Raw genomic sequence first — 27066 nt, forward strand, 5'->3', positions numbered from 1 at the left:
GGAAGAGACCTGGAACTTACTTTGTTTTAAAACTAAGCACTAGTTGTGGCACTGCCGCAACACTGTGGGCCAGCACACAGATCCCAGATCCCAGGTCCCAGTGGTCCTCAGCTGCAGCCGCCTGAGTGATACCCATCCTTGTAATTTGTGCACACCGAGTGACATAGGAGGACATTTAAGTGAATGTATCTGGCCTCCTGGAGCCCTGTTTGGGCTTGAAGTTTCAAATGAGCTCTCATTGTGATTCTGAATTCTGAACACTAAAGTCATGTTAAGCAAATGACCTATTTTGTTTATTTATTTTAAGTATAAAACATCACCAATGATATGGGCATGGTACAGTTTGCACCAACCATGTAGGCATGGTAAATGTCTCAGTGCATGATTTTACACATCCCTAACTATAATTTTGCACAGCCCTACCACCACATTGGTGTACACTCAGGATGCCCAGAACCACACACAAACCATGGTGCAGAGTTGTGTGCATGCTTTCTAGCAGAAAATGTGTACTGAGAACATACCCTTCCAGTACAAACTCAAATGCCTAGACAATTCTTAAACATTCCACACATTGTGTGCTGTACTGTGCAGCAAACATGCAATGTGTGAATTATTTGGAGAAATAAAAACATTTCTTCATGTTAGTGCCTGCTTCAAGGAAGTGTTATTTTTATGCAAAGCCTAGTCTGACTATTTTAGTAGACCAACCTCTACGCCAAACCGAGCTCTGCTCTGCTCAAATTACAGCCAGGAGAGGGCACTTTCCAGCACAAAATACGTTTTACTCTGGAAATAAAATACCCTCTGCATGAGATTCCATGGCTTTGTGTCACTTTTCCATCCCTTTCTGTAACTTGCACTGGAACAAAGCCTTAGTATATCTAGCACTAAGTTTCTGTTAAGCATTATCAGCAGTCAAATTTCAAAAGAAGATGGTTTTTATGTGCAATATTAGTCGGGGAGGACTTCTGGCTATCTCATTCTCTTTACTGTCTCATTCCTTGGAAGGTGGGATCCCTGGACAATTATCGACTTTGCCCATTCCTTAAAACATCTCTGATTTACTGAGACCTTTCTATAATATCAAATTTACCAACTATTTTAAAATCACAGGTACAGTTTTAAACATATGCAGTGCAGTAGTATAACAAAATAACTTTAAACTACTCTATCCTCAGCATTAAATTGTCATCATTGTGACTATGTGGTTTATGTGAAATTAAGGGCAACAATTACAGTTTTTGCAAGAACTGACACATTTTGGTTAAGTAGGCCAGTCCTTGCTTTCCCTGGGATAGCATAGGCATACAAAGAAGACTAGATGCGACTGACACCATATAAAGACGGGGGAATATGAAAACATTACCAACATTAATTTTGGGGGCCCAGGGCACGATATCCTTTTAGGGGCCCTGTTATTTACCAATTTCCTGCTAATTCAAGACTAATCAATGCCAATAACACCAGTCACGGATCGCTCCTATTTAAAGGGATGGGTGCAGCGCGAGGGGAAGAGGGGGAGCAGGACATTTAATAATAAAAAAATAATAATAAAGAAAAAAACGTTCCTCCTCCGTTGCCACCGCTCCTCTTTCCCTCGTCACAGGTGCTGCAGACACAGGCTCCCAGCTGCCCTGCGCCAATCCTGACGCTTCTCAGAGCAGTGTCAGGATTGGCTGGGAGAGCCCAGCCAGGGCGCTCCCAGGCAGACTCGGAGCCTGTGCAGGCTCTCTCCAGCCCGGCAACTGTGTTGCCAGGCTGGAGAGAGCCTACAGCGCAAGTGGGTTTGGCCGGCCCGAGATGCACTGTGCACTCCCCTCCGAGGCTGTCATTCCCTATGCCCTGCCTGTCCCTTTCACCATGAAGAAATAATAAACCTAGAAGGAATAATAAACTTTGTTTATTATTCCTTCGTGGTGAAAGCGTTGCAGCTTCTGCTGCTTGCGTGGGTGCAACGATCCTCCACCCTTATGGAGGAGCCACCCCTGAATAACACTATATTAAACCTTTTTAAAATATGTCTTGCATCATACCCTAAAAATCGTAACGATGATACATGGTAGAGAAAGTAAACGTGGGCAGAGAAGTTTAAATAATGAAAGAAAAAAAAGACAAACAGAAATATAGAAAAAGTTCACTTACTGAGTGAGCCCCTTGGAAGATGTGGACCGTGGGCAATCGCCTATTTGCCATGCCTTAAAAAACACTCTGTATGAGAAATCTAACTTTACAAAATGGTTCTTCCTGGTGTATCGAGAAGATTATTCGAGCTCTGCGGGTGAGTAAAGCACCAGCTATTAAACACCTTGAATTAGTATTTTTATTTTTAATCGTGACAGTCAAAAGTACTATGGTGCTGTCCTATGCCTAGCGTACTTCAAATGAACACCGAGAGGAGGTCTCACCTCTAAAAATAACAAAGTGGTATCAGCATTCGGATTAAATCAACCAAACATAGAACAACATAAACAACAGCTGGTTTTCTGTTGATGAACGCCCAGTCAGCAAGAATCTGCGTTTCAGCCATGAAAGAAATCTGACAGCTTCTCGTCACTGAAAGGTGGAAGGGAGACTCGTGATTACCAAGTGAAAGAAATATTGATATGTCAGCTCTTCAGCAGCCGGAAATATGTGTAAGCCGGTGTGTTTCAAGGTGACACTCTCTCATGGTAACCAAACCTGTACATTTTTATCCACATCCAGGAGAGCATACAGGCGAAATCAGGGACTTGCAAGCATGAACGTCAGTTCACCCCAATGCCAGGGCTAGCGGTCGTTAGTGACATCACGCACCCTTTGGCCTTCAATTTCACTCACGCATGCTTACACATTCACACTTACATACACTCTCTCTCACGTAAAAACACATATTCACCCGCAAGCACGCACACAACGTATATTTAAAACCATGTTTTACTTACCTGGGCTGCCAGGGGCCGCTAATCGTACTCAATTTTTTATTACACTGATGATGAATAATGAAACATGATTCAGTATTAGTGTACAGAAAACATGAAAGAAAACAGAGACAGTCTAGCCCAAGGGATGTGTCTATATGGATGGGCAGCCACTGTGTTCTTGGCAGTCATTTTGCCACCTCCGAGGCCAGGGGTTCCAAGGGCCAAGCCAGAGGTCGCAGCTGCGACCCCTAATTGACGTCTATGCTGTCTGCCAATGCAGACCTGAATAGTCAATGCAGGGCCGCATCGGTACAAAAAAATGTACATGTAAGGCAGTGCAGGGTAATGACACGTGCATGCATGCATCACCACGTATACCCATGCGTATGACATGATGCTATTATTATTTTGTTTATTTTTTATTTACCATTCCAAATGGTAGACACCAATCTTGGAACAGTAAATTAAAAAATTAATACAATTGTGTGCGAAAGCACCATTTGTAAAAGGAGTGGGCAAACTTCAGCTGCCTGGCCTTCCAAAAAAAATACCATTATTTAAAAAAAAAAATACAGTTGGCGTAGTGGTGAGTGACGATGAAGGAGCTTGAGGCTAAAGTAATTAAAAAGAAAAACTAAATAAAGCGGAGTGGGTTGTGGGAAGCACTGGGCACGTTGGGGAGTGAGGGAGCAACTCGGAATGCACAGGGATGTGGGGCGCGGATGAGTAAGGGGGCACAACACACAAAGGATAGAGTAAGAAAACGTGCGATCCCATGGAGTGCTGAAAGTAAAGGAGGAAAGTAGTTTATTGAATGTTAGCAGTAAAGGGATACACAACATCTAATTAGGGATAGTAGGGAAGCGATGCTTCAGGGAGGAGACAAATACAAGAAGTGACAGTAAAGGCATCAATAAAGAAGTAAGCAAATGAGGCTGGCTTGCCAGCCAATGGTAAAGAATGGTCTGACTCAAAGTCTACTATAAGTATTGGTATTGTCCACATGAGATCCTCAACAAAACCCAGCGAAAAGGTGTCAGTAGACAAGACCTAAAAAGGGGCAACTATTAAGCAAATAATCAGATTGTTTTGGGCTCTTTCATGGACTCAAAACTTGACAGATCTAGATTCAGATGAACTGTTTTAGAGAAACCAACATTTAGGTCCTAAACAGTGCTTGCCAAACAATGGAAGTGTTTCAATGAGCATTAGGACTCTATCAGGAGGGTGCAGCTTCAGGATATAAGCTTCCATCATCATCATCGCCATCACCAACAAAGAAACCATTGACTGCACCACTGCCGCAGATGACACCACCACAGTCATGGAACACCTCAACTTTTAACTCCAAATAAATGGCAAAACCACCATTAGAGGCACCCTCACCTACAGACCTCTAGGACCACACCCCAGTTTCTGCTATGCTATCCCTGAATCCATTGCCCCGCTCACCATCAACTCCAAACACTAATGCATCTTCCTCAGAGACCTAATTTTTCACCTCAACAACCTCAATGACGCCAACACTGCCAACCTCTTCCAAAGCATGAACAAAATTGGCTTCAACCAATGAGTCACCGATCCCAAACAGGACACAGTCTTGACCCCATCTTCACGGTCAGTGACTGAGTTGAGTACAGCTATGTCATTGAGCTCAGCTGGACAGACCACGCCATTGTCAACTTTACCTTCACATGGTCCCCCAGCACCACCACAAAGCGTTCCAGCACCTCATACCTCAGCTGGAGCAAAGTATCTGAGAGCCAGTAGGCCAATGCCCTAAACACCTCCCACCCTGACACCGCAACCAAGCTTGAACCGACTGTCAAGAACTTCTCAACCTGGATCACTGATTGCGCTGACAGAGTCGCTCCCTTGAAGCCCACCAAACTCGAGACCCACCAAACAGGCCATGGAACTGAAAACTGCAAAACACAACTGCAAGTGACTATAAAGGGTACGGTGCACCAGAAAGGAGATCACAGACCGAGCCACCTTCAACCGATACCACTAACTACTGAATGAGGTGAAGAGGAGTGCCCTAGCAGACCACATTGAAGCCAACTCTAACCACAGCAAAGAACTCTTCAACATCGTCTGAGAGTCCTTCAACCCCTCAGCTGCAGAAAACCTCATCACCCTTTCTCAGGAACTCTCCGACACCCTGGTGGACTTCTTCAATGATAAGATCTCCACCATCTACAAAAAGATTGAACCCCCAACTCACCGCAGCCAACATCCTCAGCCTCCTCACTCCCATGGATGCAAACCACGATGCTGTCTCCGACCACCTGGGACCAGCTCACCACATAAAACGCCACTGCCATCATGAACTTCATCCACTCAGGAGCACCTACGGACTTCTGTCCCCATCACATTTTCAACCTTGGGAGCAAGATGACCAGCAACAAGCTCACTGCCATCTTCACATCATTCATAGTCAAGAAGACTTCCATCAACCCCAGAGAACTCCAGAACTGCTGTCCCGTCTCTCTGCTCCCATTTACCCACCAAGGTCTTCGAAAAAGCCATCAACCACCATCTCACAGAAAACCTGGTTGATCAAGAATCTTCTGGAACCCTCCCAATCTGGCTTTAGCACCAACCACAGCACCAAAACTGCCCTGTTCACTGCCACTGATGACATTAGAACCCTACTCAGCCACAGAGAAACGGCAGCCCTGATCCTCCCTGACCTCTTAGGAGCATTCAACACCATATCCCGCCACACCCTTATCAAGAGGTTTCATCACATCGGAATCCTAGGAGACACCTTCAAATGGATCGCATCCTTCCTCACTGGATGAGCCCATAGAATCTGCCTAGCACCTTTCACCTTGGAACCAAAGAACAACATCTGTGGTATCCCTAAAGTCTCATCCCTAAGCCCTACACTGTTCAACATTTACATGACCACCTTGCCCAACATTGTCAGAACCCACAAAGTGAACACCATAGCTCATCCTCTAACGATCAGAAGACCCCTTCACCACCAAGGCCAACTTCCACAGCTTCATGATGGACATCACCGATTGGACAAATGACAACTTCCTAAAATGCAACAGACAAAATGGAATTGCTGGTCTTCTGGCACCTCCCGTAGAACGACTCCTGGTGGCCTATCAAAGTAGGACCAGCACCCACTCCAACAGACCACGCTTGCAACCTTGACATCATCGTGAATAGGAAGTTCGCCATGAAAAACTCTGATTAGCTCAGTCTTTCTTCCTCACTCTTTGCATGCTCCATAAGATCTTCAAATGGCTCCCCGTCAACACCAGATGAACTATCACTAAAGACCTAGTCACCAGCCGTCTGGACTATGACAACACACTTTACATAGCAATCACCACACACCTCCTGAAGAGACTACAGACAATACAGAATTCACCAGCCAGACTCATCCTTGACAACACACTTTACATAGCAATCACCACACACCTCTTGAAGAGACTACAGACAATACAGAATTCATCAGCCAGACTCATCCTTGACCTCTTCAAACTGACCCACATCATCTCCCACCTCAAGAACTCCACTGGCTTTCCATGCAGTTCAATTTAAGATGCTGATCCACACCTACAAAGTCCTTCACAATCAAGGACCAGGATATATCAACCACCTCCTGAACTTCCACCAACCCTCCAGACACCTGTGCTCTGCTTCCCTCTCCCTCACACTTACATATTGCATTCATTGAAGCAACAGTGGAGGATGCTTCTTCTCTTACCTCGCTGCAAAATCCTGGAACGGCTTCTCCTTTCACCTACAGACCTCATCCTCTCTTCTGGAGTTCAGGAGAGGACTCAGGATCTCTTCTGGAGTTCAGGAGAGGACTCAGGATCTGGCTGTTCAACTGAACCCCTTTGCACCTATGTTCTTAGTGCCTGGACACCCTGGCAGACAATTAGCTTCACTCTATAAGTCCTGCTTGATAAATCTGGAAGTAAGTTTAACACAGTAAAATCTAAATATGGACTACCCAAACATTGCATATTAAAATTTTAAAGAAGTTGACAAAACAAAGCAAATAGGAAATCCTATAATGAGCAAAGTTGATTGGGAATCAAGCCAAGACGCTGCCCGGCAAGAACGAATGATCTTACAAGTAAGTTGGCATCTCTTAAGACAGTTTCTTGAAGCTTATAAGAAAGCACTACCTTGATTTAGAACGGATGCAAAACATAAATCTTGCTATAAAATGCAGGCATTATCGGTTGGATCAATTTTTTGTAAACTTCACATGAATCTTATAGAAAAGAATGAACAGTTTCTTTCCCAGAAAAAAAAGGTCATAAAGTGGTTTTGAACCTAGTGCACTGTACAGATACTGTCTGCAAAGCTGTGAAAAAATGGAATTTTGTTGGCGGGAGTATACAAGAGTTATCTAGCCCTCTTCCAGTCTGTTCCTCTTCTCCTATTATGTGGGCGGTCTCTACTTAGAAGGACCCAGGAGAACTAGAAGCTTGAGCCTTCTAAATCCATGGCTTTTCTCACTTGCTTGTCTCATTGGGCTTTTTCATGTACCACTGTATGTCTTCTCACAAGAATATTCTTCAAGAAGCCATCTTGACAGCCCTGCACTCTGTATGTATGGAACAAATATGAGATTACCTTGTTTTAATCAAATTGCAAATCCAGTTTGCATGGGTAATTGTGAGACCTAAACCTTTACTGTAGTCTGGAATGGGAAAATGGAAAGGAATCAGGAATCCGGTGTGGCCTTCTTATATAGGAGATTAATTTTATAATTAATATACCATTGCTGAACCCTATATTTTGCTGGCTTTAGAACTCTGCACGCTTTATGCCTGCTAATCAGTGGTAAAGTGCCTATGCTCCCCCTTAAAACATGGTCAAATTGCCATGTTCCCAATTGGTATAGTTAATATACCTATACGCCCCTTTTATATCATATCAAATATACCCAGGGCTAATACGTTAAATATCACTAGTGGACAACAGCACCTATTGTGCCATCCATTGTAGTGACAGTGTAAAACATGACTTCAGGCCTACCACTATAGCATGATTGTTGCAGTTTAAATACTACGATTTGGCCTGTCAAAAACCCTTACATAATAATACATTTAGGTAATACTATGCAACATGACCACAAAACATGGTGTATAATATTTAAAATGTGGACCTGATCCCAAAAGCTATTTTCACTGTGGCGGGCTTAGTTGCCTTATGTACAAAAACAGAGTACATGTTAAAATCCCATCTCAGGAGTGGAACTAGCTAAAACATTATTAAACAACTATCTTTAATACTGTTGGAAAGTGGGCTATTGGTAGTAGTAAGTATGAACCTACCACTGGCAACAAGGACACTAACCAAATATAGGTTCACTAAAAGGTCTCAGTAAATTAGCCCCTTGCTCAACCCTTGGTAGCTGTGACCAAGCAGGCAGGCCTAAGTTACAAGACAAGAGTGTAAATAAGTGAGACTCAACACACAATAAAAATCCCACACCAATTTATATAGATAGGTTATAATTTTATGAGTAAATAGACACCAAAATGACAAAAAAATCAATGTGGGGGAACCAGGGATATGAATTTTTAAAGAATAAACACTTTCTGGTGCTTAGATCACAAAGTGCCAACTTTACCAAGTGTCTCCAAACTTCTCTAAACTTCAGGAGGTGTTTCCTGAAGTCCTCCTTGCAGGTCTAAATGGTCCAAACACAAATCCAAGGGTCTGGAATCTCCTGGATGGTCCTTGGAAAGGTAAGCCACAATTCCCACAGTGCACCTGGCCAAATCCTTAAAAGTCAATTGGACGCACTCCAGGCAGGGGACTCTTGCTGGGGATGAATCAGGTAAAGCCCTGTTAGCCTGTAGCTGCCGGGAGTCCACTCCTGATTCCTTCTTGAAGCAGGGCATCCTCCCCATGGCTGTTTTACCAGATAGTGCAGCAGGCGCAGTTCACTCAGAAGTGCAGGCCAAGGATTCAAATCCAGAAATTTCAGCAGAGCAGTAAGAGCCAACTAAACAATCCCCCAGTGTGGTATATTTCCATAGCTCATCTCCTCCCAACATCTGCAAATTCCTTCCCTAAGCCTGGTATCTGGCTGAGGGATCTAGAATGCAGGGGTTAGGTTATCTGGCATTCCCTCCTGTCCTGCTCTTCCTTGAAGCTGTATGTTTTATTACCCCTCCCCCTGCTCTGGCATTCCTGTGTAGCCCCAGAGCTGCCCTTCACCAGATAGGCTCTCACCTGGAGAGACACTTATCACTTAATCAAGTATCTCTGCTGATCCTATTAGCACTGACCAATTAGAGGGGACCTTCAGAAGGCCGGTGTAACCGGACGTCTCCGGACGCCGGTCTTCAAAATATTGTGACGGCCGCCATTGATGGGGCCCGACACACTCGAGAGGGACGCAAGCCTATGACATCAGACGCCTTCGGCGTCTGGACGACGACCGAAGAAAAGACGGACCAAAAGGAAAAGGAGTGTGTGAGACGGAGGAAGACGCCCGGCAAGCGCGACCCGAGGAAGAGGAAACCCGGACACCGAGGACGGAGAGGAAGGAGCCCGTTGAAGGATCGGGAGATCCGCAGGAGAGAGAGAAGCACCGGGGCCCTCCCGCCCCCGTCAGAGAAAAGCCGGGAGACTGCCAAAGTGCCAGCCGCGTCCCTGGAGGGGCGTGGCCACCCCAGGTACGTTCGTACCACAGCTGGGGGTTCGCGAGAGGGTGGTTATTAGGAATAGGGGGGGATAAGGGAAAGAGAGGGAGGTCCTGCAGGGAAGGGGAGACTATATGACAGAGAGCCCTAAAGTAAATCTAACCTCACAAAGAAACCGACAGCCAGAGGATTTCTGCAAAGAAGGGAATGTCTGAGAACACCTATAGGGAAAACCACAAACTAAAGGACAGTTATACCCTCACTTCCCGTCACTCATACCTATTCCCCCACCACCCTACTAACCCTATATACTGACAGTATATATATCCCACTTACCTGTTTTGTTGTCCTTCTTCTATTTTTTTTTAGAGCCTGGCCCACTGACGTAGAGGAAGATCGGAGACCTTCCCAAAGCTGGACCCGGTCACTTATGGACTATCACCAAAACCCTGAAAGAGAAGGAAAAGGAAACTTTGTTAATTTCTTTGGACTACAAGTGCGTTATCCTTGTGAACAAGAAACATGGGATAAAAAAGCTCCATCCTTAAAACCAAAGCAAGAATAAATTGGCTAAACCCTCACCTTCTGCGCCTGTCAATTATTCCAATATCCCCTTTATTTGTTTCGGGATAAAGAACCCATTACAGCCGGATTTTGGCTTACAGAAAGAAAAGCCTTATATTTTTTTCCCTGTACAAGTTGTCATAATTTCACCAATGTCAAATTGCTGGATTTATCAAAACACATCTGTTAAGTCCTTGAATGACTTTTCCACACGTTTCTTTACTATATTTGGACCAAAATACAATATTGCAATGATAGCCTATGAAGCCCAATATCTACAATGAAGGAAAATGAAATGTTCAGTTTTTCCCTCACTAGGAACTATAAAACATCTTTTATAAGGCCCTTGCTTATATGCCCCCTCCCCTGGGGCACCTAGGGGAGACCCTGGGGGTACCTAATATGTGAAAATAAGGTAGACATCACATTTAAAGTGCTCATAGCACTAATGTCAAATTGGGACACCATTTCCATTTAAATTCAGTCTTCAGAGTCAGACTGCATTTAAAAATGACAGAAAACCTCCAGCAGTGCCCACATGCAAAGGGCAGCAATTCTGCTCAGCCTCTACTTCCATGCCCTATTATGTACTAGGGACTTATAGGGCCTGTCATGCAAATGGTATGAATTTAACTTTTAAAAACAGGCTACAAGGCAGGCCTGCATTTAAAAAGACAGACAGCACACAGCAGTGCACACATCCAAATGCAGAAATTCCACTGGGCATCTAATCTCCTTGGCCTACTATATACTAGGGACTTAGGGGGTTTGTCAGGCCAATTGGAAAGGTACTCTAATACCTAGTCCACTCTGCTACTACATGCATGTGTTTTAACATAGCACTGACAAGGATCTGGCTAACAGAGCCCAGGGCACAGAGTCAGTTTCCATCAGCACCAGTCAGCAACAGGGCAAAAAGATGCCCTTGCAACAAATTCTTATTAAAAATCAAATTTAATTGTGAAGATGGATTAAACATTAGGGAAAGGCAACAATTAGAAAGTTGCATTTCCCTGCTTGCAGTTCCTACAGGCTACTTTGCTTTCATTCTTCTCCTAGCCAGGGATTAGCATTTGAACATTTGTGAAAAAAGAGCAAAATGCTTCCCAGGAGCAAACAGTAGGCTTATCTGAATGAGCAGGGATGACTCTTGTGACTCATACAGAATATGCATGTTAGAGGCTGTGAGCTTCATTTTTGACATAACAGGGTCAAATCTTGCTGGTTTTGCAAATCCTGCATGGTTTACATTTAACAATGTGCAGTGTGCTTGAAAGGCAGAGAACAGGATGCCAAGATAATTCTTGTAAATCCATTGCCTGGTTCTAGTTGAACCCTGTTTTGTTCTACTAGACATCAGTCTCTGAGTTATTTGTGAGTAGAGTGCATGCCCAAAACTAGATTTTAGTATTCGTTGTGCATGGACACTGGGATTAATATAGAACACTCCCCACACACATCCCCAACCCTCAGAGCCCAAGTGAATGTAGTTGAAGACTTCTACCATCTTGAAAAAATGCCCTTAGTGGGTAGAGTTGGCCCGAGAAATTTTACTTGATGGTTAGGGAGTACCCAAAAGTGATTCCCACCCACTAGCTTGTGCCAAGCATAAATCTCACCTCCAAGCATCCACTTCACAATACTCTTAGACACGAGGAAGATTAGAATAGGACTGTACTTGCTTTCTGACAACTAAGAAGACCCCTGAAGAACAGGATATGCTCCCTCTTGTACCTAGGACAAAGAAGTGCACTCCAAGAGTCATAATGTTGGCTTTCCTGTTCAATCTACAGTGATATAACAAGCTACAAGAGGCCTTTATTGCAACTTCCCAGCTGATCAGTGGAAAATGGACTTGGACTGGACCCTGTTGTTGGCCTTTGGATGACACCCAGTGAGTCTCTAAATGCTTCGCTTGAGGTCCTTTGGGCTTTTGATCTGTACCCCTGTGATAGACTGGGACTCAAATAACTAAAGTCAGAAGGTAAAATCTTTGACCAGGATACACCTGGTTGGTGTACCCGACTGGTACTCAATCAGTATCAAATTGCGTGCAGGTCCTGATCTACTATGACCATTGATTATCATTGCACTTTAAGCTCCTTTGTGTTATTCTTACTTTCAACTTTAACAATTCAGATCTACTGTTCTTCTGATTGTATTATTGTCATTTTAGTGCCATTTGTTTATTCCATTTTTATTCTATTGTTCTAGTTCATTTGGGTTTTTATTTCAACATTGTTACTGTTTTAGTACCAGAGATGTTTTAAGGCATATGTAAAGTGGGATCTGGCTCAGGGCCCCTGCCTTTCAAAGGAACCCCTGATAGAGCCTATTCTGCAGACAGTCCTGCACTAATGACCTTGAATAATTCTTGAACATATTGTTTTAGATACCATTTTATTTATTTTGAATGTGGGTGATTTGTGAGAGTCTATTGCAGATATTTTGCAAAGAAATATTCTGTTTATGTTTCATGCAACAGCCATAAAAGACATTCTTTTAGATCAAAACAGGACCTCGCATATGAGAAATGGGAGAGTGTTGGTGAGATTATTTGCAGTAATATTAGTGAGCAGCTGCTGTGTTACAATATTGAAAATACACATCACTATCCCTGAATATTAGATGTAAACGCATTTAGATTTCAGATGAGTGTGCCTGTGCACTTCAGTGATATCACTCATTGATGAGATCTCCCTTTCTTGGTGGCTTTTCACAAGATCTCTCCACTCCCCTTCCCTTAATCAACCCAGTCCACATCCCCGGATTGGGTTGGTTGCCTTATTGTTATAATGCCAGTTCACTGCATACTAAGGCAGCTCTGCTAGTCTTGTGTAATCTTTTTTATGCTAATTGTGGTTACGTCTTCTGTCACCAAATGCTCAGGAAGAGAACAAGGCTTATCCATTCCATATGTGTCTTTGCAAGAATGGAATGGAATCGACCGCTTTGCATTGTGTGCTAGGTGAAAATGAGATACTATGATCAAATAGAGTTATGGCTAGTTACTATGGAGCTGGGAGTTTTAAAAGTACCACTTCCAATGTAATGAGATAAAGAGATGAATGTGTATTTATGTGTTTATTATTCATTGTGTACACTAGTATAACACCCAAAGATGTTTTGACATGAAAGGAATATCATGCTACAGTAGAACCAGAACTAGCTTATATGAAGCAAAATATGTTGCATTTCATTTATAAGTAAGATTATCTCAGCAGCTTGAAACTGTAGGTAGAGGAGCATTTCGGCAAAACAATAGAACCAAAACTTAGGACATCACTTCCATACATCTAGGATGTGAGAGAGCAGCTATGTATGGGAGAGTCTATGTTAGAAAGTCCTTGAAGAGGTAGGCTTTTAGGTGTTTCCTGACTCTGGGGCTTGGTGTGAGTGTCCACAGGCCAAGTTGTAGAGAGGTGCATGCTGAGATTGCTGCTCATTTGAAGGATTGGTTTTGTACCATGGACCTTTTGAGATTGGGTATTTTTAAGTTCAGGGATTGTACGCTTCTCAGTCCTCATTTTCCTTCAGAGAAGTTTTGCAGGTTATCATGATACCCTGGGCTGTTTTTATGGATGGCTTTGTGTGTTAGACAGCACCATTTAAAATGTATTCTATTTATATTATAAGAATCCAGTGTAGTTATGTAACACTGTAATGCTGTGGACAGATCTCTCTGCTAATTGAGTGAGTCTGCTTTTAGTGGAGCGAGTGTTGGTACTAGTATGCCTGCTAAAATGGAATTGCCAAAGTCTAATCTGGAGATGATTTAGGGGCATATAGCTGAAGTGAGGTGGTCAAGTGACATCAGATGTAGTATTTAAGTGGAGGTTCTTCACTGTCATAATTTTGTTTATGTGTGTGATCTCATTGCGAGTGTGGTCTACATCACACAGGCATGTTGAGGGTGATTGTGATGGGGAATGTCCAAGTTCAGGAGCTTTACTAACAATGAGTTAGAAGTAGATATAAAGAAAATTTAGATTTTCCACAGCCTTAATGGGCAGACAATCTGGATTTTATTAAAGACACAGAGGCTAAGGTTATGCAGTCTCCTTTTTTTGCCCGCTCACAGCAGCAACAATAGTAAGAATTGAGAACAATTTAAACATTCCAAAGGACTATAAGATTCAGAAACCAGCAGCCATCTTCCTTCTTATGGATAAATCCAGAGTGAGAACTATGAATCCGAAGACAACTGAATCCATGACCTATCCTCAGTGAAACGGAGAAACCATGACAGGAACTCCCCTAGACCGAAAAGAAAAAAATACAAATCATCAGGGACGGTTAAAAAAGGTGGGGCAATCTTAGCCTCTGTGTCTTTAATAAAATCCAGATTTTCTGCCCATCAAGTCTGTGGAAAATCTACATTTTATGGCATGACACGTAGGGTAGCATTATGCAAGTTTAAAGTGCTGACAAAACATTATCAATAACATCAACCACAGGTTTAAAATATCAGTTTTTAAACATGTTTTCATTTGACCAATATGCAGCTCTTAAAATGTCCTGCAGACTAACAACCAGGACAAAGGCCTTTGAAGCAGATGCACCTCTGACAGAGTGTGCCCTGAACTTGCTAACATCCACGCCAGCCTCACTCATGACCTCTTTCATCCATCTTGCCAAGGTCTGTGGAGAGACAGCTTTACGAGGTCATCTATAGGAAATAAGTAATTGAGCAGTATGATTCCTCAAACTTTCAGTTCTCTTCTCGTATTCTTTCAGATACTGAACCACACAAACACTCTCATTCATAACTAAATAGGCATAAAATATAGATGAAGATAGTGTTTTTGTTCTCCTCCTTAGGTAGCAACAAATGCCATCTAGTTGATAAGCTCTGGAATTCTTTGGAATTTTTAAAGTGTCCTAAAGTTGTTACTATTGCTGCAGCTGTGAGCGGACAATAAAAGGAGGTTGCATAATGTTAACCCTCCATGTCATGCCACAAAATGTGTGTTTTGTTCGGGTTTAACAGGAGGATATTGCCTGTTAGACTGGTGATATCCTTTATCATTGAGGTCTGTGAATATATGTGTGTCATTTGCCAACTGATGCCCATGAATACCATAGTTTTGCATGATTACACCCATCGGCTCCATGTAGAAGAAAATAGCACATGGGGAAAAGTTGATCCTTTTGGGACTCCACAAACAGTTCTTTCTGTGCAAAACAGCTTATCTCAAATTTTTACTAGTGTTTCCGTTTTCCAACAATGAAGCAAACCATTGTTTAACTTTCCCCATTATGCCCATCCTTTGAGTCACAATGTAACTACCAGTCTGTTTTAGTTGATCTTATTGCTATATTAGATAGCTATTGCTTTAAGATCAACATTTGTTGGTAGTGCCTTGTGTGGAGCACAGTCTACAGTTCTGTAGGCCACATCTCCGGATGGAGAATGACACAATAGGGAATCCACCAACCTCATCTTGCATGTGAAGTTAGTGAGAGTGATGCCCTAAAATATAACCAGACACTTGTCATGCCAACTAGTGCTTTTACCATGGGGTAACAAATTTCACAATATATCTCCGACCCACAATGGTGGCATGAATAGCTTTTATCATTGTATTCCTACGTTATATGGGATCTGAACCCTATCAAAACATACCTCTGTACAGTCTCCTTACCTTTACAGGCAATATACCTTCCCCACCACTTCTCACTGAGACAGCATGCTATTCTATAAAAAATGATTATTTCCTGAATTCTTATGGTAAACATACCTTTATACTGTGCCTCTCTTATGTACAGTGTTTCCTACCTTTTTTCGGCAGGTTTAGTAAATTCGGGACTGGTGTGCCCACACTGTGAAATCTAGGTCGGGAACATCGGACAAGTTATAATTGAGCGGAATAGTATCCTACCCAAGAACACCACTCCACCTAGTCAGTAACCATAATGTGCTACAGTGTTCTAAGTCAGCTAGAAATGCCTTTCGCCAAGTGAATGTCAGTCAATATAAAAGTGATACAGTATGATAGGATATTTGGCTGAGATGTGCATTACAAAGAGGTCTGTAAGAAATTGGATTATTATTTGGGGGGTATTTACCATCTATCTCAAGGAAAAATCATAACCCTTGTGCAGTGAACCCTGAAAGTCATTAACTTAACTTGAGTTCAACCCACTAAATGGCACAGAGCAGACCGGCTTAACTTAGGATAATGTGCAAAGTATTTATGCAGTACTAAACAGGGGTATCATAAGGATTTTGGGAGCGCTGGGCCCCTGTTCAGAACAGCTTTGACTATATGACCCAATTTCAAGTCTTTCATGCCCTCTTTGGCAAGGCCACTGACAGTGCACTGGCACACTTGTGCAAAATCCAAATGTGATCACATCTAACATTTGGGGATAGTGGTGTGTGTTTTTAATATTGTAACACCGCATCAGCTAACTAATATTACCACAGATAATCTGTGACACCCTCCCATTTCTCATATGTGAGGTCCTGTTTTAATCTAACATAACTTTTTTTATAGATGGCAAACTTTTTGTTTTGCTATTGTTTATTGCAAAACCCAATAAAAAATGTATTCACAAAAAGAAACAAAGCCTAAACCTAACATCTGAGAGCAGAACACTAGGAACCACTGATCTCTCTTAGCACCCAGTGACATGAAACACAACCGAAACTAACATTCGAGAGCAGTACACCAGGAATCGCAGATACCTTAGCACCCAGTGACATGAAGTACAACCAGACGTAGCAACCAAGAATAATACACTGGGAAACACATATCTCCCTCAGCATGCAGTGACTTGAAACACAACCAGAAATACCATTCAACAGCAGAACACTAGGAATCACAGATCTCCCTTAGTACCCAGTATTTTGAAACAAAACCGGACCTAACATCTGAAAGCATCAGACTGGTACTCACAGTTATCCTTTAGCACCAATGATATGAAACACAACCATATTGAATTACATATCTCCCTTAGAACTCAATGACATGTTAGCCGGACCAAACATCTGAGAGGAGCACACTCACAATGGGAAACACAGATATTCCTTAGCACCCAGGGACATGAAACACACCACCAGTAATCACAAATCAGTATTATAACCCAGTGACATGAAACACAACCAGAAATAACATCCCAGAACAGCACACTGGGAATCTCTAGATCTCCCTTAATTCCTACTGAAATGAAACACAATCACTGGGAATCACAGATCTCCCTTAGCAACTGGTGACAAGATGCACAACTGGATCTAACATCAGAGAGTAACACGTGGGGAATCACAGTGCTCCCTTAGCAGTAATATAAAACATTATCAGATCCAACATTAGAGAGCAGCACACACAGAATCACAGAGCTCCCCTAAAATCCAGCGACACTGAAAAGAATTAAAACCAATATCAGAGAGTAGCACACTGTGAATCACAGAGCTTCCTTAGTATCCAGTGACATGAAAAACATCCACCAGGAGTTACAGATCTTCCTTAGCACCCAGTGACATGAAACACCACCACCAGGAATTACAGTTATCTTTTAGCACCCAGGGACATGAAACACAGTTATCTCTAACATGAGAGATCAGCACACAGTGACTCACAGAGCTCCTTCAGTATCTAGTGACACTAACCAAAAATAGATCCAACATCAGGGGGTAGGACACAGGGAATCACCGATCTGCCTTAGCACCCAATAACATGAAAAACAATTAGATCTAACATGAGAGAGACTCAATCAATCAGTATTTGTATAGCGCAGCACTATCACCCTTGGGTGCTTGAAGGTGCGAAGTCTCAGTCAAAGAGCCAGGTCTTGAGTCTCATTCTGAAGTCTGCTAGGGAGAGTGCTGTTTCTAAGAGGAGGGGCAGGTCGTTCCCAGTCTTGGTGGCGATGTAGGAGAAAGAGCTGCCACCCCTGTGGCTACTACAGATTCAGGGTGTGTGTGCGAGGACCAGGGAGGAGGAGTACAGGTGTCTGGTGGGTTGATGGAAGTTCAAGCGGTGGTTGATGTATGCAGGTCCCTTATCATGTAAGGCCTTGTAGGCATGCGTAAGGATCTTGAACTGGCATCTCTTCTGGATGGGGAGGCAGTAGAGGTTTCTGAGACGGGGGGTGGTGTGGGTTCATTCTGGAAGGTCTAGGAGGAGTCTGGCTGCTGCGATCTGTATGGCCTGGAGTGTCTTGAGGAGTAGAGTGGATATGCCGGAGCAGAGTGTGTTGCCATAGTCCAGCCAGCTGGTGACAAGGACCTGAGTGACATTTTTTTTGGTGTTGACGGGGATTCTGTGGAGCATGTAAGGGGTGTTGAAGCAGAAAGAGGCAACTGCATTGATTTGCCACTTTGTGGTGAGTTTGCTGTCAAGGATGATGCTGAGGTTGCATGTATGATCTGCTGGAGTGGGTTTGAGTCTCTGTTCGGAGGGCCACCAGCTGTTGTCCCATAGGGATTTGTTTCTTGCAAACATCAGTACCTCCATCTTATCTGACTTAAGTTTAAGGCAGTTGGTTCTCATCCAGTTGCAGACACTGGTCATTGCATCACATAAGTTTGTCCTAGTGGTGGAGGAGTCTTTGGTGAGCGAGAGGATGAGTTGTGTGTCATCTGCGTAGGATATGATGTTGAGTCTGTGGGAATTGACAATGTCAGAGAGGAGAATCATGTAAGTGTTGAACATGTTGGGGGTGAGGGATGATCCTTGGGGTACGCCACAGATGATTTTCTTTGGTTTGGAGGTGAAGGCACTCAGGCAGATTCTCTGTGTATATCCTATAAGGAAGGAGGTGATCCACTTGAGGGCGTTCTCCTGGATGCCTATGCTGTTGAGCTTGTTGATGAGGGTGCGGTGCGATACATTGTTGAATGCTGCTGATAGGAAAATAAATCAGGGCTCCTGTCTTTCCATGGATGAGGAGGGATCTGATGTCGTCAATGACTGCGATCAGGGCAGTCTCCATGCTGGGTTGGTGCAGAAGCCTGATTGTGAGGCGTCGAGCAGGTTGTTTCTCTACAGGTAATCGGTGAGCTTGTGGTTGATGGCCTTCTCTAGTATTTTGGCAGGGTAGGGGAGCAGAGAGATTGGGCATTGGGGTCAGCAAAGGGTTTCTTCAGGAGGGGGCCAGACCTCCCCATGTTTCCAATTGTCACGGAAGGCCGCCATGGTAATGGAGGTGTTAAGGATGTTAGTGAGTTCCATGCTGATTTCCTTGGTTTCAAGGTTCAAAAAACGGTGGGGGCATGGGTCTGTGAGAGCTCTAGAGTGGATGGAGGACATGATGGCTGTAGTGGTCTGCGCGGTGAGTGGAGTCCATGTAGTGATCGCTTGGTTGGTGTGAACGGGTGAGCCGAGGTAGTTGAAGTCGGTTGGGGGCTTAAGTTGTTGTAGATCATGGGTACTCGTAAACATTTTCCCATGGGCCAAAAAGTTTGGTCTAGGATGTGGCTGGGGGCTGCATTGATGCCAGGGCAGTGGCAGTTGGTTGGGGTGGCTGGGGGGATTGGTTGAAAGGTAGGTGTAGGATAAGCAAACAATATACATGTAGTGGCTGAAATAAATAATAGGAACCAGAAAACCTGGAATTAATCCCGGCTTACCCACTTTTCCAAATTGTGTGATCCTAGGCAATTGTTTAATCTCACTTTCCCTCCTTTTTCTGCATTATCACATTTAAGAGGACCTTGCATTCATGAATACATGATTCATGGTGTGCGCTGCATAAAACCTGCTTCTATGTTAGATTTAATAAACAATAATGTTGTTCATGTATGATAAGAACCCAGCCCACCCATAAAGTGCACATACCAAATGACTTGCCTCTTTAATTTACTATTGGTGATGTTCTCAGGGTAAGGGGAAGAATTAATGTTTCCAAATTTATGTTTGAAAACTATCACTTTTAAATGAATACATCTAAATGCACTGATAAAATAAATTGTACTAAGGTGAAAAAGGTTATACATGTTTACTAAATACATTTCTTTTTTAATTTTGAAGAGACTATCTTAGTTTTACACTTATGCTGCAAGATGTCTTTAAAAATGAAGGCCTTTCTAAAATTAAGTGCAGGAGTCCCTAGTTACTTCCTTTCTTTAACACCAATTTAGTTTGAAATGAATGATTGTGTGTCTATTTAATATTTTTATTGGTAGTGCCGTCGAGCAAACAGCTGCCTAGTGCTCCTGTTGCCCAAGGTGGCCGCATGTAAAGGTCAGAGGGGCCGCATGAGGCCTGTGAGCCTACTTTGAGTATCCAGGTTGTAGATGGTGGCTATCTTGCTCTGGAAATGGTCCATAAGGGTGTCATACAGTTCTTGTGAAGGGCGGATTGTGTTCTCTGTGGCTGACAGGCAGGAGAATTCCTTGACTATGTTGAAAAGTTCTTTCATGTGGTTGCCTGATACTTTGATGTGGTCTGTGAGGGCTGCTCCCTTGGTTTCCTTGATGCACTAGTGGTACTTGCTGAGGGCTGATTTGTAGGCGGTTCGATCAGAGGGGTTCTTGGTGGTGCACCATTGTTTCTCCAATCAATAGCAATTGTGCTTGATGATTCAGAGTTCTGGAGTGTACCAGCTGGCTTGTCTTGAGGTTTTGTGTGATTTGGCTGGCTTCATCTGGGTTACTCTGTCTACGCATTTGGTGATCCAGGTGGAGAAGTTCTGAACGGCCTGTTCTATGTCTGACGCAGGTTAAGGCTGGGTGGTGCTGAGGGCCTGAGTCAACTGGATCTCCCTCACTTTGCTCTAACTGCGGTGGGAGGAACAGTGGGGCTTGGTGGTGGTCTACTGAGCACTAGAGATGGTGAAGTGGACGATGGCGTGGTTGATCCAGGTGAGTACTATAACATGATTGTATTTCACTATGCTGCTGGAGGTGAAGATAAGGTTGAGAATGTGTGCTGCTTTGTGTGTGGGCCCGGTAACCAGTTGAGTGAGGCCGATATTGTCCATGTTCTCCAGCAGAGTGGTGGAGTTGGGTTGTCGAGGTGGAATTTGAGGTAGTCTAGTAGGATGTAGTGATTTGAGGAGTGATGAAGTTGGAGATGGCATCAGAGAAGGTGGATCGGGGAGCAAGGGGTCTGTAGGTGATCGTGTCTCTCATGGTCATCTTGGCATCAGTCAGAAGTTGGAAGTTGAGGTGTTCCATGACTGCATGACTGTAGTGGAGCTGTCATCGGTGGTGACGCACTGGATGGTTTCCTTATGGATAATGGTAATGTCTCCCCTACGTTTGTTAGTGCGGTTTCGGTGTATCATCTTGTAGCCATCTGGCATTGCAGTGGTGATGTAAAGGGTTTGAGGAGCGGCTGAGGCAGGTCTCGGTGATGAAGATTATGTCGGGGGAGAGGGTGGTGTCCCAGATTTCTGGGGTATTTGCAGAGGGATTGGGCGTTGAGCAGAATGCACTGAAAAAGTTCCAGGGCACTTGTGGTCTTCAGAGACGATGTGATCAGGGATTGTGTGTGGGTGTGCAGTCCTGTGTTGTAGGAGAAGTGGCCTTCGGTTGCTCGCTGGGAGGTGGGGCAGCGGTTGTTGCATGGGGGGGTTGTGCAAGCCTCCTAAACATCGGCAACAGTCTCAGAATCCTTTAATATTTATTTTTTGGGAGGGTTGGCAAGTGAAGTGCCTTGCCCCCTCCAAGGTTGGCCACACAAGACCCACCCCCTCTCACACTCAGTGGTCGAAGTGGGAGGGATCGAAGGGACACAAAATGCCCCTACTTTTTAAATTTATGAAAAAACATTCCTGTACACTTTTTAAGAAGAGACAACCGTCCAGGATGGTAAACTCCGATCATGAAAATGCTTCAGCTTAAGTTTTATTTAGGGGTCTCCTCTGCTGGGAGACCGAGGGAGGGACAGACAGCTTAACAATAAACAGACTTTCTTGCCAGGGTGCCCCCTTGCCTAAAAGAAATGGAAATGCGCACAACTGGTTAATCTGAAAATGTAAAGGGGAGCAGGTATTGGTTTCATTGATCGAATCAAATAAAGCTTTGTGATGACAATTATTTTTTTTTTTTTTTGCGACAGATAATCCTAGAGAGTTACCAGGTGAGCTGTGCAGTGTGTGCTTTTCAGGCAGGTAAATCCAAATAATTCATTACGTACTAAAACCTATATTTTGGTAGCATCATTTTATCTGATACTTTTTTGCACATTTGGTAGCAGTCTGTCCTATACTGCGTGTAATGCAAGTTTAACAAAATGGCATACACGTTCTCAGCACTTTCTGACACAGGCTGGGCCCTCGTAGCACTAACAATTCACAAGCCACACTTCTCCATTGCACCAACCAAGATTTGTTGTGTGGCTTTCTGATAGGGTGACCTGGCATTCGGATTTGCTGGGACAGTCCCAGTTTTTCACCAGCTGTCCTGGCAGATTTTGGAAAGTTAAACTCATGTCCCGGTTTTTAGAGAGGGTCGACTGAAAATGGTGGAAGGTGCCTTTTTATGTTTTCCAAAGCAGGGATAGCTGTTAGAAGAAATCAGTTTAATTAACAGGCATGATACTGGCTTTAAAAAGTTGCATTTTATTTATGTTTTCAGTGTCTCTGCTGTAATTCTATGATCATGACCGCTGTCATGCTGTGCGCTCGGTTGAAGTAAGATTGTAGTCCTTTTTCTGTTTTCATTAAATGTCCAGGTTTTTGGCTTTAAAATTCTGGTCCCCCTACTTTATGGTTACACGCAAAGCTCAGTGCATTAACTAATAGAAGTTTCATAATACACAACAGTGTTCTTACCACTGATTAACTTCTTAAAATGCATTTTTCATTTAAGCCCTGTTATTTTAAATGTAGCTACATGAAGTAGAAAATGTTGTTGTATTAGCCACATCTTTGATCCTGCCCCGAAACAAATTGACCCTGCCCCCATTGCATGCAACATCACAGTTCCCATACTTTTTTAATGCACTTCGACTACTGCTCACACTGCAAAATTACCTTTAAAGTTGACAGGTCTGTACACCGGGAAACCCAGAATTTCTTACCAAACAGGGACTTAGCATCGCAGACACGTTACCGGAGGCGCCTTAAAATGGCTGCTGCTTCTGACTTTGTTAACGTAATGCAATTGTAGCAGGTAATCGCTTATCAATACTGAAGCTGCCGGCCCCCTCAGACCTTTCTTTCGTCTTTTCCGCCATTGATGGCCCCCCTCCTGCAGCCACCCACTTGAACCTCGACCACTTCCAGGCAATCGACCCTTTATCACTCCAGGCAGCCTTTAGAAGCCAGTTTGAACTGGCGGATCAATGTGTTGTGTCTGTGAGACGATCACTAGCATGGCCTGGACAGTGTCTGCAGTGCACGCGTCTCCCCAGAACAGCCCTGTCAATGCCTTGAGGCCCATTGGGGTATTGTTTTAACTAAAACACGAATTGAAAGCTGTTACCACTCGAGCTGCAAGCTACGGATGTCAGCAGGGATCAGACTTCCTCTCCAAAGGTTGACGACTTCAAACATCAAATCCATCACGAACAAAAGAACCCGTCAAGTCGTGGGAAAAGAGGGGAAGTATTGACAAAGTGTGAATTGTGCTTAAAAGATTCAAAATTGTTTCCAACGATTTTTTTCACTGCGATGCTGTCAAAAATCCATGTTTTCTTTCTCGTAACCCCATCAAATCCCCTCTAAGCCAATTGACAGCGGCATCTGCCAGGTCAGCCTCACAGCCTGTCAATTCAGAAACCTTCAGAAATCCAGAGGTGACGCGGACCACGGCAGGCACATTCTGCATACCTGGGCAGGACTTTCGATAAAGCAGACACATCCTGCACTCTGCGGCTCTCGCGTGCACACATGAGGAACAACTTATAAGCAGACACACCCTGCGCTCTAGAGCTCTTCAGCTGCTCACACGCAGGACCTTCGATAAAGCACACATCTTGCGTTTTCGGGCTCTTCGAGTGCACACATGCGGGACTATTTATTGAGCAGGCACATCTAGGGTGACCAGACGTCCCGGTTTTGACCAGACAGTCCCGGTTTTTAGAGGACTGACCCGGCGTCCCTACTGCTTTGTTCCTTTTTAATAAATGTCACAGTTTTTGGGACCAAGGTCAGGTCAACCCGTGAACCTATTGTTAATGTTAAATAAATGTCCCGGTTTTTGGGACAAAGTTCAGGTCAACCTGCGAGTCAGAAGTGAAAGGTATGCACTCCTTTAACATGCAGCTCCAGGGTCCGTCTGCTGCTGCCTAGGGGCGTGTGTGTCTCATGCACATTTACAAGAAAGGCCAGATATAAAAGCGAGCCTAAAGGCTTTAGTCCTACTTTTATGTCTGACCTGTCCCGGTTTTCCCTTTTCAAAATCTGGTCACCCTAGACCAGAGGTCTCCAAACTTTTTAATGTCGCACCCCCCCAGTTCAAAAATAAAATTCATTGGGCCCCCCCCTCAGAATTTTTCACAATTATTTTATAAACATGGCAATGTTTAAATATGTCTAAACCTATTTAAACATTGCAGTTAAGTACAGTTACCTTTTTAAAACTGCAATAACATGCTTCTGCTTAAAACAAAGGCCTGTTATCTGTATAATATTTATTTTGGCCAGAGTCTGGGGCCCCCCCTGGGATCAGTTCAGGCCCCCCTAGGGGGGCCCGCCCCCCAGTTTGAAGACCTCTGCCCTAGACACTTCCAGCGCTCTTGGGCTCTTCAAGTGCACACATGCGGGACTGTTGACAAAGCAGACATGGCCTGCGTCGTTAGACTGCAGAGCACACACAAGTGGGTCTGTCCATAGAGCAGCCATTTTCAGCTCTCTCAGACATCCACACGTGTCTATAGAGCCGCCACATGCCGCAGTCTCAGACAGTCAAACTCCCTGCCTGTCCATTCAGTGACCTTGAGATGCAGAGGTGAGGCGGCCCAGATCAGAGACGTGCTGTGTTCTCGGGCTATTCGACTGCACACGTGGGTCTGTCTATAGAGTAGGCAGTTTCGCTCTCCTTTGCCTCCCCTCAGGGGTGTAACAAATGCCCCAGCAGTCCCGCAGTGTTGGAGTTTCGGGGGCTGGGAGGGATCGAGCTTCTTTAGGCCTCCTCAGCGCAGCACCTGGCCTGTGTGAGGCCAGGAGGGCCCCCGCCATGTTCTTTGCAGGGGGACCCCTTCCAGTTTCGTTACACCACTGTTTTCCCTGTAAACCTTGATCTGATTGTATAACTGAGGTCGACCTCACCCGGAAGTCTTGCCTAATTCTTCTGTGCCTTAGCCAAAAATGTCCTGCATTTCACAGTCCCCAATGAGTGTGCCTATTGTACTGTTTTTTTTTACTGCATTGTGGACCCCAGGAGGTCTAGGTGTGCCTTTGTTCTGCTCTTCCCAAGGTTATCTTTTGATGATTTCTGACACATCTCAAGTTCTGCAATGAAGATGCAGCCAAAGCCCTTTCAAAAACTACACCTATAGACCAGAGACCTTTTGGACTCAGTGATGAATCAAAATCTATTTCATTCATTTCACAGTATATTCATGTAGCCTGTAGGAAACTGCATTGATAGCTATGGAGATGAAAGGCCTCACTTTTGTTGTGACCTTTGCCTGAGGTACTACATGTAAAAACATATAGCTCTTAAAAGTAAGAGCAAATTTCAGTGAGAAACTTTGTGGTTACCACGACCATATGAAATTTGCATTGCACGGGCATAATTGGCATAATTTCAGCAACTTTGCATCATTAAGCTTGCTATGAGAAATTCCCCAAATTACACTATTGTGCCACATTGCGTAATTATGCGTCAGTCTCAATAAAAATGTACCACATATAAACCATTCATGGTAAACATATACTGCAAACGTATGGGAACAATGTGAATGACAGAGTGCGAACAGCCATTGTTTGTGGTCCTTTTATTTTTTTGCACTCATTTTTTTAGCACAAAAGCATTCCCACACCCAAAGTAGACACGAGAATGGATTTCATGCTAAAATACAGTGGCAAATTCCACTTTGGCATTTTGTGTCATGATACTTAATTTCAAGTAATTTTTGCTTAAAATTTGTGTAATTACAGAAAGTGAATTCACAAACTTGGCACAACCCTAGTGGTTAGCATTGGAAGGTTGGCAGAAGTGGACAGGCCTCACTTTGAAAAAATGGATGTGTTGCATTAAATGCTACCAAAACAACGCTATAGTCAAGAAGTAAATGAGAAGATGCAATCCCAAATAAGTTTAGTAAATCTGAATACAATTTAATAATGAAAATAATACAAAAATGACAAATATCAATAAGACAAGGAACTATGTATTTTTAAAGATCATAAATAACTCCCATAGAAAATAATAAAGGCCAAAAGCCAATATTAGTAAATTGGACTCCAGATATTACCCTTTGTGTCAAAATTGTGATGTTCAACCTCGTGCAGTTCAATGGAGGACCACCATCTAGGTATGCCTTGCTATCCACCACCGATGGAGCAAGAGTTGGTTAAGAGTGAGCTCTTCATACCAACCGTTTCACCTTCACAGTTTGAAACATTTTTGGAGATTAGAATCCTCCAGCAGGAAAGGCTCAATGTAACCAAGCAGGGCTCCTTGGAATCAGATACCTTTTTGTCAAGGTAGCACAGTAGCCTCAAACGTTGTGTTCAAAAACTCCAAGCAAGACACACTTAGGAAAATGGTCTCAGATGTTACCTCTTTTTAAGGTGAGCTAGGCACGCTGTCTCAATCCTCTTAAAGTTAAATCTTTATAAGTTCCAACCTTGCCCAAAATGTAATATCTTATTTCACATCACTGGATTTTTTCCTCAATCTTTTCAGAGCTTATTTTAAGGTATCAGGTCACAGATTACCGTGGGATCCATGCTTCTTAACCCTTTTTTTTTCAGGACAACCACCACAAATCTAACTCCTATTAGCCAACTTGGTTTTTTACAGGTCTGCGTAGAGCTGTTTTCATGGAATTCTTTCCCCTTCAAAGCCTTACAGAAAGTTTGTCTTCTGCTGGTAACCGTCCTATACAACCTCTTAGATG

General features: G+C 43.6%; 1 protein-coding gene and 1 pseudogene across 15 annotated transcripts in view; both read left to right on the top strand.

Annotated features, from left to right (window-relative positions):
* LOC138283393 (uncharacterized) overlaps positions 1-14849 on the top strand; it is a 113580-nt pseudogene extending 98731 nt beyond the window's left edge.
* Positions 1-27066, top strand: part of LINGO1 (leucine rich repeat and Ig domain containing 1) — a 3157620-nt gene that overhangs the window by 2729929 nt on the left and 400625 nt on the right. The gene's annotated exons all lie outside the window — the stretch shown is intronic.

Source organism: Pleurodeles waltl, chromosome 3_1, assembly GCF_031143425.1.
Source record: "Pleurodeles waltl isolate 20211129_DDA chromosome 3_1, aPleWal1.hap1.20221129, whole genome shotgun sequence".
Classification (NCBI taxonomy): Eukaryota; Metazoa; Chordata; class Amphibia; order Caudata; family Salamandridae; genus Pleurodeles; species Pleurodeles waltl.